The sequence below is a fragment of the Brachycentrus maculatus genome, unplaced genomic scaffold, assembly GCF_059751285.1.
Source record: "Brachycentrus maculatus isolate JH-2025_06_01 unplaced genomic scaffold, ASM5975128v1 h1tg000038l, whole genome shotgun sequence".
NCBI classification, from domain to species: Eukaryota; Metazoa; Arthropoda; class Insecta; order Trichoptera; family Brachycentridae; genus Brachycentrus; species Brachycentrus maculatus.
Window position 1 is genome coordinate 653,542 of NW_028280792.1, and position 14,130 is coordinate 667,671.

Here is a 14,130-nt window from a genome sequence, read left to right on the forward strand (position 1 = left end):
TGATTACGAAACATTGCTACATGGAAATGTCTATAAAAATACTGACCCATCAAAAAAATCACAAATTTTACAGCAAAACAACTTTTTTGAAATATGATTTAATTAAGTAGAACTTTAATCGAAACTACTACATTTTATATTATTTTAGCTTGTTTAAGAAATTATTTGTAATGTGAAAACACAAATTTATTTCTGCACACAATGTAGCACCCTAAAATTAATACAAATACCTAAAAAGACACGAAATATCACCATTCATTATGTACTGTTTTTTGGTGGTTGGAAGACATTGCTTCATAGAAAATAGTCCGTAAAAGTACTGAGATATCGTATAACAAGTGTTTAAAATATATTTTATTTTTGTTAAAACATAAATTCATTGCTTCAAGCAATGTAGTGATATAAATATTGATACAAATATGTAAAAAGGCACGAAAATTTACCATTTATAAAATACTGTTTTTTGGTGATTGGAAGACATTCCGTCACAGAAAACAGTCAGTAAAAGTACGACATCGTATAAGAAGTGTTTGAGAAGGTATTTTTTGCTGCCGTGAGACCAAAAATTTATCGCCCAGCAAATAAACAAGACATAACCGGAAGTCGTTCACAGGAACAACGGCTAAGCAGATTACGAGAAGCGGTTTCCAAAATTGATTTACAGCCGTTACAGTCATCGTCACGGCATGAAATTTCCTTTCCCGAATGGCGGGAAACGGTTGGAGCAAAATGGCGGCGCGGTCTCCGCTTCCGGCGCCAGCTGCGACACTAGTGCCACGGTGCGGCGGACTAATGGACTACGAGGGCTGATGTACTGCCTAGAGTGGCGTTTGACGTTTTTATCGTAAGACAAAGGATATGATGGATCTCGGGATGTCCGCCGATGGGGTGACTGAGTGATAATTTGTTTTACTGCAGAATTTTTTTTTTGATACTTTCGCCCGTACGTGAAAAGCTTTCAAACAGTCGATTCATCTCTTTTACGCGTCTTTTGCACGTCGCCATAAAGTTGACATCCCCCCCAAATGTGTTTTTTCATCCTTTATATGATTGTTAGAAAAGCATTTTCGTATTTTATGACCTGTATAATCCGTAAGTGAAAAAAAAACAGTGATTTTCACAAAATTCTGTTCACATTAAAGGCGTCATAATAAAATTAAAATCTTGTTTCCAGGCATCTCACAGTATGTAAAAATGATTCTGTAGGGATCTTGCATATATTTAAAAGGATTTCTGCTAAATAAAACCTACCCAAATCAACCATAGATTCTGCAATAAACGCGCAATTGATGCAACGTATGTATCTTATCATATATACAAGTATTGAGTTCAAAATTTAAATAGTGTGGTTGTCAATCATGGATATTACAATATTGGATATATTATTAGATTAAAACCAATATTTTTAGCTTTTCCACTTTATTTTTATTTGACCAGCGACCGGGTTTCGTCGTTACCGACATCATCAGACTGGTATGGACAATATTGGATATTACACGTGTATAAATGGATCGCTTAAACCAGCTTATGATAAGTCGTAGTAAAACTGTAAATTCCTCAGACTTGTTATCTATGTTAAGATGTAAAATTTTGATATATCAACATACATGAGGAAGAAAATGAAAGTCTGAGTATTTACAACGCTGACGACCTAACACAAGCTGGTTTTAACAAGCCATAACCAGTCTATGACATATCATAATAATAATAATAAACAATTATCCGCACCACCAATGGTGCATAGGGCACTGCGTCATATAAACGCAGTGTTATCTTGATCGATTACACATGAAGGAAAGGTGATCAGTCCTCCGCTTCAGGTACCAGTCCCGGGCAATATTGAATAAATATTACAATGAAAAAATCACTTTTATTTATTTTATCTCCCTTGGGAATCGATCCCGGGACCTCCAGAACGGTAGCTGAACGTGCTGACCATTGCACATTTCAGCCTTGTAAATACCCAAACATCCACATTATTCTTCATCTATATTGAGATATCAAAATGTGGACAAGGATTTGGACACACTCAAAATGTTGTGGATATATTCTTATACGTGGAAAAAAAACTCTTACTCGCATTTCCATAAAAAAGTTATGCAAGAAAGTTAATGTCATGAAGAAAAGTGTATTTTTTTCCATTTTTTAAAAGAACGTTTGTTAATATCTGTTTATATGTACAAGTATTATTAAAATAATTCGATCCGACTCGATACTGCAGTGTCTCATAAAACTTTACAGTCGAACACACACTTATGAACCCTTTCCCCCCTCTATCTACAACGTCATAGATCATGGAGTCTAGCACCGCATCCGGAAGTCAACAAATGAAGCCATTAGAGCCATAGCAGTGTGGATATAGTCCCTCATATATTGTATATATACTCAGTAGATCATCAAAACTCTTGACTAGCTGCGTCGTAATTTTTATTTTTTATTTTCAAATCATTTTCGTTTTAATTTTATTTTATAAATATCTCTTTGAATATACAATATGGTATGTCGACTATTTTATTAATATAAATTTATACATCATCGTCATATAAACCTTAGAGCATACTCTCTCTATCAATATTTTAAATAATACACTTCCATCTTACATTCATAATTTTTTGTTGATACTACGTATGTATCTAAAATAAACATAACTAGTTAGTTAGATATATAAATATAAAGCTATCTATCCATCACACCGCTTCTCTGCAGGAGTAGGCAGCGATAACAGAACGCCACACGACTCTGTTTTGCAATAATTCTTCGCCTCTTCCACGTTAATGCATCTATCTCCTCATACATACCCGCCGATTATTCCGACTCCTGACCTGACCATTTCAAGTATTTGAATTACTTGATGATGCCAACTTTTTGTCAGTCTTCCTCTGCTTTTATTGCCAATCTCTTAATCATTTGCCTCAATTTTTTTAAAACTTTTCTTTCTTCACTCATTCGATTGACATGCTTAAAGCATCTTAACACACCTCTTTTAATTTTATCATGTTTATCGATCTTAATTTTGCTTCTCATTCTTCCGTGAGAACGCTTTTCCACTAGATTCAGTCAACTTTCATCGTTCTTTTGCCAACTCCATTTTCTTCACTTCCATTCATTAGGGTTGGAACTAAAATCCACTGTCAACTGCTAGTATAGCTTGATGAGATATCCCTTAATCTAGGCCCATAATTTCTCAAAGCACATATCGCTCACTCCTTTCAACAACGTCTAATATCAAAAATTGCCAATTTTGAGTTGTGCATGTTTTCGAAATGCCCAGAAAATGTACTATATCCCAGCAAAAGCGGCATATTTTTATTTTAATATTTACTCGCTACAGGGCAGAAAGTGTTGTTTTTGCATTTTGAAAAAAAGGTATTGTTTAATTATTTTTTTAAATTTATTAAATATTTTTTAAATGGAGAAAACATATTCAGTTTTTACCTAAATAGGTCTGTTGCACACAAAATAGTTCAAAAAGTGGCATAATATTTATTTTTAATACATTTTGTTATATTTTCAAACTTTAAAAACGATCTCCTGAAAAATCAAGTATTTTAATATATGACGTTGTTAAAAGGAGTGAGCGATTCCAAAAATGAAATAAAATATTCCGTTATTATGCAAATATATTAAAGTTCGGAAGGCAAGGGAATAAAAGTCATTGATAAAAAGTTGGAATATTTTTTTTCAATATGGAACTTTTCAAACTGGAATATTATATTTTTAAAGACGAGATTACCTTCCCACTGTGGTATGCCATAGTATGATATTAGTAAACATTAATGATTTTTTTTTCTTCATAAATATCCAATGAAGATATACATATTGAAACAAAATGTTTTGATATCACATAAAAGGATTTTTTTCTTAAACCATTATTCTTTATAACAACAAAAAACAATGTTCGTTACATAAAATAATGTTTCAAATTATTTCAACAAAAATAAATATGACGATGATTAAAATGTGATAAAAAAATAATAATTTCAGTTGTAGGCAGAGATTATAGTATGCCGGACCACTCGTCTTTGCAATCATTCTGTGCCTCTTGCAAATTCATGCATTTCTTCATAAATACCCGTCGATTATTCTTACTCCTGACCTGACCACTCCTCGGTCTTCGTCTGATCTATTTCGCCACTACATTCGCCTAATAACTTTGTTTCACATGTCTAAATCATCTCAACACATCTTTCTTATTGTTATTGATAATGCTTATCTCAGCCTTGCATTATTTCTTTATATCATCATTCGAACATCTATCGTACATCACTTTGTCGTACATTTGTCTAGGAGATGGGATTTCGACTGTATTCAGTCTACTTTCATAATTTTTTGCACAACTTCATGCTTATTTTCATACATTAGGGTCGGTACCAAGAATGCGTTGCGTGAAATGAATAAATTACATATGTCAAATACTGAACGAGGTTCCCATAAAATTTTTAATTCCTTTAACTGATCTTTTGATTCTTAAGAGAGTTTTCTTAATTGTTTCAATAAACTTTTATACAATTTTTGCTTTATAAATAAGATTATTTAAAATTAACAGATTGAATGGTACCTGGAGTAATTAATAGGTACTCATTAAAGAAAGTTTATTGACCTACGCATTTTCAGCGTAATAATGACTAAAAATCTTGAAAATTGAGTGTTTTAATTTTTCTTCGTTCACGAAGCTTAGATTTTTCACAAAGAATTTTTTTGTCGATATATCAACAAATATGGAAAAGAATGTGTAAGTCTGGACTTTTACAAGGCAGTGCGAATACAGTGTTATTTTTATCGTAAAATTTGCAAAGAAAAGGTGATCAGACCAGTTTCAGGTAATATAATATTAATATTATGGTAAAAAATCACTGACATTTATTTTGAACCTTCCTATGAATCGATCCTGATACCTCCAACGCCATAGCCAAACGTGCTGACCACTACTCAACTTTAACTTCATTCACATTTTTAGGTATTACACTTTTAAAGACCTATATAATCGTTCATTTGAATAGAGGGTACTGCTCAATCTTGAAGAGTAATTACCATTAATCTGAGACTGAAATTTTACACTTTGCTTACCTATAGACAGGCGCCGTGGCGTGGATAGGTAGACGTTCGGCTGCGAAACTGACGTCGAGGGTTCGATTCCCGCAAATTGCATTATGATTTCAAGAAAGATTTCTTATCGATTGGTCTGGGTGTTTGTGATATATTTTTCACATTTGCTTTCCCTATCCTTACTTTCTTACCTGCAGACATGCATCTAAAATAAACGCTTTGCGGGTTATTACTTCAATAATAAATAAATAAATGTATATGAAAGGGTTAGATTTAAGATTTGTAATGTCAAAACCCTTAATAAAATTGTTTCGCAACGAATTATCGATTATGTACTCTTTCAGTCAAAACTTTGACTAAATTATGGCGTTAGCAAAACTGTTAGTGTAAATATTGCCTCACGTATTATAGTCAACATTCCATGTTTTCGGAATTATGTTATTCTGAAACTTGGTGCCTTTCCGTACAATATTACAATATTTTATTATATACAGGTTGTTTTTATTTTTAATGAACATTTATCCTTTTTAAATTTATCTGTACCAAATTATATGTTTTTATTAACGACAAGATTCTTTCATTATTTTGACATCTTAACAAAATTGAAGAAGAATATGGAAGTCTGGTCATTTAAAGGGCTTACGATCGTCATAGACTTGGGTAAGTGATCACTTTACACATGTGTAATATGTATTAAATAAAATACTGAAAATTCCCAGACTTCCGCATTCTTCTTCATCTTTGTGAGATGTCAAAAAATGGAAAAAACAATACATAAGTGGAGATTTGGATACACACAAAATGTACATAGTAGACAAGATTCTTTTTGAAGTAAATAAAATATTAAATTTGTTTATAATTATTTTTATTTCGGTACTATTATTTTAATCGGTTTCGACAAATATGGTGTATCCTTCAAGGATGGATACATACCAGAAAAAGACATGGCTAGAATATATAAAACAACATTAATGTCGTTAATAAAACAATGTTAAATATTTTTGATACAATAAAAAAGGAAATAATTGTTCATACAAATTTTACTGTACTTATATTTATTAAAATGTATGTCCAAGTGTTTCGATAAATTCAATGTAATAAGCAAGATATTAATTAGCAAGAGTCGAAACGCGTGTCATAATGGATTTAAAGAAAAAGTTGTTTTTACCAAGTAAAATTGAAATTAAAAACGTTAAGATAATATCATAAACTGACTGGCAAATCAAGTAATAAATAATTGAATACGTAAAAATAAAAAATAGGCTCACCTACATGCCATTTAAATTTTTAGAGATAAAAGATAAAATAACGTAAATTTTATACTCAGTATTAATATTATACTCCACAAAAATAATTTAGTCTATTATTTCACTATCCTGATTGAATTAGCTACAGGGTGAATAATGCCTGCGATTTATACTTCAACGACCGTCATCAGTTATGAATGCGGAGATTAAGGCAGTCAATTATACCAGCACCATACTTATGACACCCTGTATATGTTCTGTATTGACAACAAAGCCTTGGAGAGTACACTAACGAATTTCAGATCAGCGTCCTGTCTCATTTACACTCACGAAGAAGTGTGAGAAGAAGCGAGATAACACGTGAATTATTGGAGACGTATTGGATATCAGTGGTGCCTCGTCATAGGTGATAAATGACTTAAATCAATGGAATTAAGTGGCACGATACCAGTGGCTTAGAGGGGGTTAAAAAAATATAAGGCACATAAAATTCTGGCTCAATCCATGTCTGCTGTATGGTAGAGCATATGGATTCTAATCATTATAAAATGACGAATGCTGTGGCACAGTTTAGCAGACGATCTAATACGTAACTGCTTTTTATTGTACTATCTGCGGACAGGCCTCTAATAAAGAGGATTTGCGGATTATTTCTTTCGGATGGCAGCACTGACTTTTGTATATGAAAATATGCAACGTTCCTATCAAATTTAATATATTACTCGTAAGGGTTGTAAGGGTGGGCCATCTGAAATTTTGAATTCGAATCGTCTATAAAAATAAAATATTCTGATATAACTATGGTTTATTAGAAATATTGTTTTAAAAAAAGATAATAATAAAAGAATAATAAGCATATCGCATATTTATCAAACATGATTAAACAAACATGATAATGATGTGGAATGTAGCGAAACACGAGTCACAATAGATTTTAAGAAGAAGTTGTATTTAGTAACTGAAATTTAAAATAAAATTGAAAATATTTGAGCGCAAAGTGACCAAAGAAAGGCGCCGTGGTTGGGTAGACGTTCAACTGTGAAAATAACGACGCGGGTTCGATTCAAGAAAAAAAATTGATTGGTATATGCATTAATGACATATTTTTCACATTACCCTTCCCTATCCTTACTAACCTACCTGCAGACAATCCTTTAAAATAGAGACTTTGCGGGTTGTTCAATTTATATATATATATATATATATATATATATATATATATATATATATATATATATATATATATATATATATATATATATATATATATATATATATATATATATTTATATATATATATATATACATATATATATATATATATATATATATATATATATATACAATATATATATATATATATATATAAATATATATATATATATATATATATATATATATATATATATATATATATATATATATATATATATATATATATATATATATATATATATATATATATATATATATATATATATATATATATATATATATATATATATATATATATATATATATATATATATATATATATATATATATATGTATAATTCGCCCTATCGGAAAAGGTTATAATTTTTGCAAATAAGTACGTCAATCATATTTGACATTTGTGAACTAGACAGCTGTAGTATACAAACACATTCAGGGTGGCGCAAAACTAATCATCCAATTTTATTTTTTTAGACTAACCATCACGCCGCTTTTCCGCAGGGGTAGTCAGAGAGAATAGAACGCTACACCACTCTGTCTTTGCAAACATTCTTCGCCTCTTCTACGTTCATGCATCTCCTCATACATACACGCCGATTGTTACGAAATTGGGTGATGGAAATCTTTATTTGGACCGTAGCATTTTTGTACACCGTAGCGAATGGCAGGAATATTAAAAACCAATAATATTTTCGCTTTTCTTATCCTTCATTTTGCTTTTAGTGAAGAAAAAAAGAAAAATCCTCAAAATTAAATCTTATACGTAATTATATTCAAGTGTATTTTTTTATTAAATTAAATTCCGTATGATGTAATCAAATTTGCGATTTCGTAGTTGAGTAACGCTGAGGATGTGAGGTCGGTTAACCGCCCCAATTAGTAACTAATTCATATTGACATCTCAGGCCCGGATCGGGTCCGTGCCTAGTCTGGCCCACTGCCTGCTGACATATTGATACAAGGGGCGCAAGAGGATATTCACTATTCAGTAGACACACACATATTGGCAAAACAATATGCCATATTCAATTCAATATCCCGTATTACATATGATCAGTTACATCATGCGTTTACATCAACACGGATATATATATATATATATATATATATATATATATATATATATATATATATATATATATATATATATATATATATATATATATATATATATATATATATATATATATATATATCAATATATATATATATATATATTTATATATATATATATATATATATATATACATATATGGAAGGTATATATATTTTTATATACCTTCCATAGTTTCGTTCGATCAACTCAATAATACGCCTTAAGTAAATCCACAAATGCGTAGTTAAGTTATTGGTTTTTTACAACTATTAATAACATTGCGTTGTAAATTGTTTTTTTTTTTTATTACTATAAATTGTTTTATTTAAATCACAATTTTATACATATTCAAATAACAATGCAGAGACCCACCAAGCCATGTCTTGTCGGTGGAGTTCTTTTTTAATACATTTTTTGTTATTTTTAACCATTTTAACCTAACAACTTACACAAAAAAGTGAGAAAAATTAAAAATATATACATTTTACAATTTTCATAAAACTAACTCTCGATCATTTACCCATTCCTTTATTTTGCTATTGTTCCATATTTTATTTTGACCTCTAACATTCGTCGACAACAAATTTACAATATTCGGAACGATACATTGAAGTGTTCGACTCCCATATTTTTTGTTAATTCTTGGGACTGTCAAACCTTCGTTGTGTGTAAATCGTGTTTCATGGCTTTGTACTAGAAGATTTCGATATTTTTATCTAGTTTGTAGTTCAACGATGATACTCATCCACAATATTCCACGTACCGGCAGTAATTTTAAACACCAATGTTAAATATTTAATATTAAACTCCAATTATCCATGGTTTGCGTAGACTTATCTCAAATTAGAATGAGATATTTGCAGATTCAACACCTACCGCACAGTAAACAATACTTGAGCAGTACTCGTATTGAATAACCATTCAATTCCTCTCGCCTTAAAAGAGTCAATTGAACTCAATTTATTTTTATCTTTGCTATTTATATGATTTACCGGAATGCTCAGTACTTGAAAATGCACTTAAATATAGTGGCACTTATCTGGAATATTCTGGAATAATTTCTACATAACGTTGACTTCTGGATCTCCATAGATATGTTTGCATAAAATAATATCTTTGAAGGTTAGTATTTGAAAATTTGATAGAGAAAACGAAGTAATGGAATGCAAGATTAACATTTATGCACTCCTGGTATAAATGTAATATTTATTAATGTCTTTAAAATATGCTTTCAAGGGATGGAAAAGTGGATAAATTTACAAAAATGAAAGAGGAGTAAGTGCAGGGGATTCAATTAATAAAATTCTGAACAGAGTGATAAATAAAGAGCAAAGTAAAAATTGACATGAAAGTCAAACTCGTAGTTAATAATGGAGTGCTAGTAGCAACACTGATGTATGGAAGTGAACAAATGGAATTGGAAATAAAAGTGTGCTTCCTTAGACAAACGTGGGAGAGACAAATATTCAAATGTTAAAAACGAATATAAAAATGGGTAAGAGATAATGGAAAAATTAGGAGGATTTGTTTGGGGTGTTTTGGACACGTGGAGCAAACGGATGATGAGCAAATGGCTAAGAGACTTTGTTTGGTAAACAGAAAGAGGATAGTCAACTAAGTTTTTGTCAAGACTCAATCAATTAGAATATAAAATCCAGTTGCGTAAAAGTTTACTCCGACAAAATAACAATTATTTTTAAAAAATTCAGCCATTTAAAATGTAATTAAATATTCATAAAGTAAAATTTTACCTCGTTTAATAAAATAAACAAATTAAAAATATTACTATGGTACACTGAATTGAAATTATCTAACAACATTTTGAGTGTGTCGAAATACTTGTTCACAAATCTGGATTATCTCCAATTATAGGAAATAATAATAATAATAATTATAATCCAGGATTCGGATCTCACATACTAATATAAGAGTTTCTGCTTAATAAAAAGCTTCTTTACATCTCACCAATAGATGTCTCTAGTGAAGTTCTAGTGATTCATGAACAAGGTTTCTAAATTAGTTCATATATATAGAACTTCCAAGAATTTGAGTGGTGTGGTTGTCCATAATGGGTAGAATTGGTGAATGTTACACGTGTGTAAAGTGATCACTCAAACCAGCCTATGACGGTCGTAAGCCCCGTAAATGCCCAGACTTCCATATTCTTCTTCATCTTTGATGAGATATCAAAAAATAATATAGGAAATAATATGATATTATCTTGTTGATTAAATTCAGATGACACCACATCAATACAATACAGATCTTTATGAGAGTCAGAAAAGAAGAAGCTTTAAAATTTTCTTTTTAATTTTATTTTGTTCAGTGGTTCAGCAATTAAATGTTTTAAATAATAATTATAGAAATATCTCGCAGTGCAAATTACTGGAATGATTCTCTGTCATAAATACCTCTATCAACAGACCTCACTTCTTTGAAAGTTCCACAATATCAATTTGCCTCGTTTGAAGGAGTTCCGAGAATGTTTTCTCTGAATATTTCCACCCTTATCGCTGGAATCCCGGGAACTGTCGGTATTTTTCATCTACTGTCTTTCCTCGCATCCCGGTATTGTCCCCCACATACTTCCCCCTACTCTTCTCCGGGTAACATTTCTTCTTCCTCTCTCCCCTGACTGATGTAGGACCCGGAGTTCTTATTCAAATTTATATTATTGTTATGTTTATCACCGCAATGATGATTTCCCAAATGGGATCAGCGGAATCGAGAGAATATGTAAAAATAGGGTGGCGTTTTCGTGAAACTATTCTATGAACGTCTCAGCATTGCCAGTAAAATTATTTGTTTACTTAATTTTATTAAATTATTCTCAATATTATTATATTTAAAGCATTTACTTTATTGTTAGTCATTTTTAGTTATTTTTTTTTTACAAAAATGTTAATAATATTAGTTAATTACTATAACTCTTAGTATAAAGTGCTATGGTGGTGAAGGGTGGTATTTTTTGCATGCTGTTGTAGCGATTGTCCTGACGAAGAGACGGGTACATCTCGAAACCGGTAAACAAAAAATCTCGGTGAGTGGTTATGTACAAATATTTTAACATTTTTGTAAAAAAATAAGTAATTTTATTTATTTACTATTTGTTTACGGCCACGCGTTGCAGTGGCTCAATGTGGTCAAATAGAAAAATTAGAAAATATAAAGTACACATGTTTTATTTGTTTATTTTGACAAAGCTTGTGAAGCTTTGAAAATATGAAAAATCTATGAAACAAAAGATCAGTCGACGGTATTGAAAATGGTTAAACAAGCTTTCTGCCTTGAGCAATATTAAGTTTTGCTTGTGTTACTTGTATTTTATACAGATGGCGCAGCCATTGAAGTAGAATTCATATAAAATCAATAGGTGTTTCAACTTTATTTGAGGCACTAATAATGTTATATTATTTGTTGATTCGGTATTTTTTTAATGACTTGTTAATTATTTAAATAAAATTAAACACTCGTATATTACCACTTATTGAGTTTTACTTCAATACATGACTAGCATGGAAAACTACAGTTGTTTTCATCGACAAGTGATTACAAAAACAGATTTACCTGACGATTAAAACATCTATAGTTTTCGAAACTAGTCGTGCGTAATAAAATATAACTCAATAAGTGGTATAAGACAATTGTTTAGTTTTTTTCAATCAACCCATATTATTGATTTTTCGATCCGAGGGTGAATAATCTAATTATTCTTTGACATCTCATCAAAGATGAAGAAGAATATGGAAGTCGGGTCATTTACGGGGCTGATGACCGTCATAGGCTGGTTTAAGTGATCACTTTATACACGTGTAACATTCACTAATTCTACCTTTTATTGAAAACCACAATACTAAAATTCATGGAAGTTCTATATATATATATATATATATATATATATATATATATATATATATATATATATATATATGAATATGTATATATATATATATATATATATATATATATATATATATATATATTTATATATATATATATATATATATATATATATATATATATATATATATATATATATATATATATATATATATATATATATATATATATATATATTTATATATATATATATATATAAACCAATTTTGAAACATTATTCTTGAATCACTAGAACTTCACTAGATACATCTATTGGTGAGATGAAAATAAGCCAATAACCAGCCTATGACGGTCGTCAGCCCCGTAAATGCCCAATCTTCCATACTCTTCTTCATCTTTGATGAGATGTCAAAAAATAATATGAAAATAACTCCTGTAATTTGAGATAATCTAGATTTTGTGAACAAGTATTTGGACGAACTCATAATGTTGTAAATTATCTAATGTTTGAAATGATAAATCATTATATTTTTTTTTTATAAAAATGATTTTTTACAAAAATATTCTCGTTATCCGGCATCCGGTATTGGTAATTCTTTTAAAATGACATAGCTTCTGACAAAGGATTGCGATACTGGAATAGTTGTGACATGTGCAATGCCGAGAATTCAATAGCACGCAAGTCGAGTAATGAAATACCCCATCAATAATACCATATAAAGTCGTGCGGTAGTGGAAGTACCTGCTGAAGCCGTTTGCAAAGGTATTCGCCGGCGTCCATCCGCGTACGTGAAATATCGGAAATGGCTGATAAATTGGTTTCAAAGGCTCCATATCCATGATGGCGGCGACAGCTGAAAACTGGGGCAATAATTCCCGCCGACTCCTTATTAAATATCGGAGATAGGGGACGCTCAGGGAGGGTGGCTGGTATGAAAATGGCGATCGGGGGTGGTTCGTGCAAGATGGATATTTAGCTTTGTAAATAATATGCAATTTGTCGATTTTATTCAGATGCCATTTGAATACCTCGATTTTCAGGTTTCAGGAGTTGTTTTCAAAAAGGATTTAATTTACAACATTTTGAGTGAGTCCAAATACTTGTTCACGAATCTTAATTATCTCCAATTAAAGGAATTATTTATCATACTATTTTTTTTACATATCAACATAGATGAATAAGTATATGGATGTTTGGATATTACACGTGTGTAATGTGATCACTTAAACCAGCCTGTGACGGTCGGAAGCCCCGTAAATGCCCAGACTTCCATATTCTTCTTCATCTATGTTGAGATGTCATAAAATAACCTTGGTAATAATTTATTAATAGATTTAGATTTATAGATTTGTATGAAAGGGAAGCTTAGAGTTGGCAAAAGAAGGATAAAAGCATAAAAGTATGAAAGTGAAGCATAAAAGTCAATAGAAGCATGGAAGCTTCTTTTGAGTAATGATAATCTGTTAGTGAGATTTTGAAAAAAAAATATTTCGTGTTATGATAATCGAATAATGATAAAATAAATGATAATCGCTATTTGGACCTTTACATTTTTTTTATTTAATTGATGAGATGATATCCGTCAAGTAGCTGCCGCCAGTGTTGATACACATTTGTGGCCGCTTTATCAATCTGTTTGTATACTGCAGCTGTCTAGCTCACAAATTTCAAATATCATTGACGTA

At 30.6% G+C, this 14,130-nt stretch overlaps 1 protein-coding gene across 1 annotated transcript in view; it reads left to right on the forward strand.

The window, feature by feature from the left end:
- LOC148312577 (cell adhesion molecule Dscam1-like) overlaps positions 1-14,130 on the forward strand; it is a 211,936-nt gene that overhangs the window by 105,305 nt on the left and 92,501 nt on the right. The window lies entirely within an intron of this gene.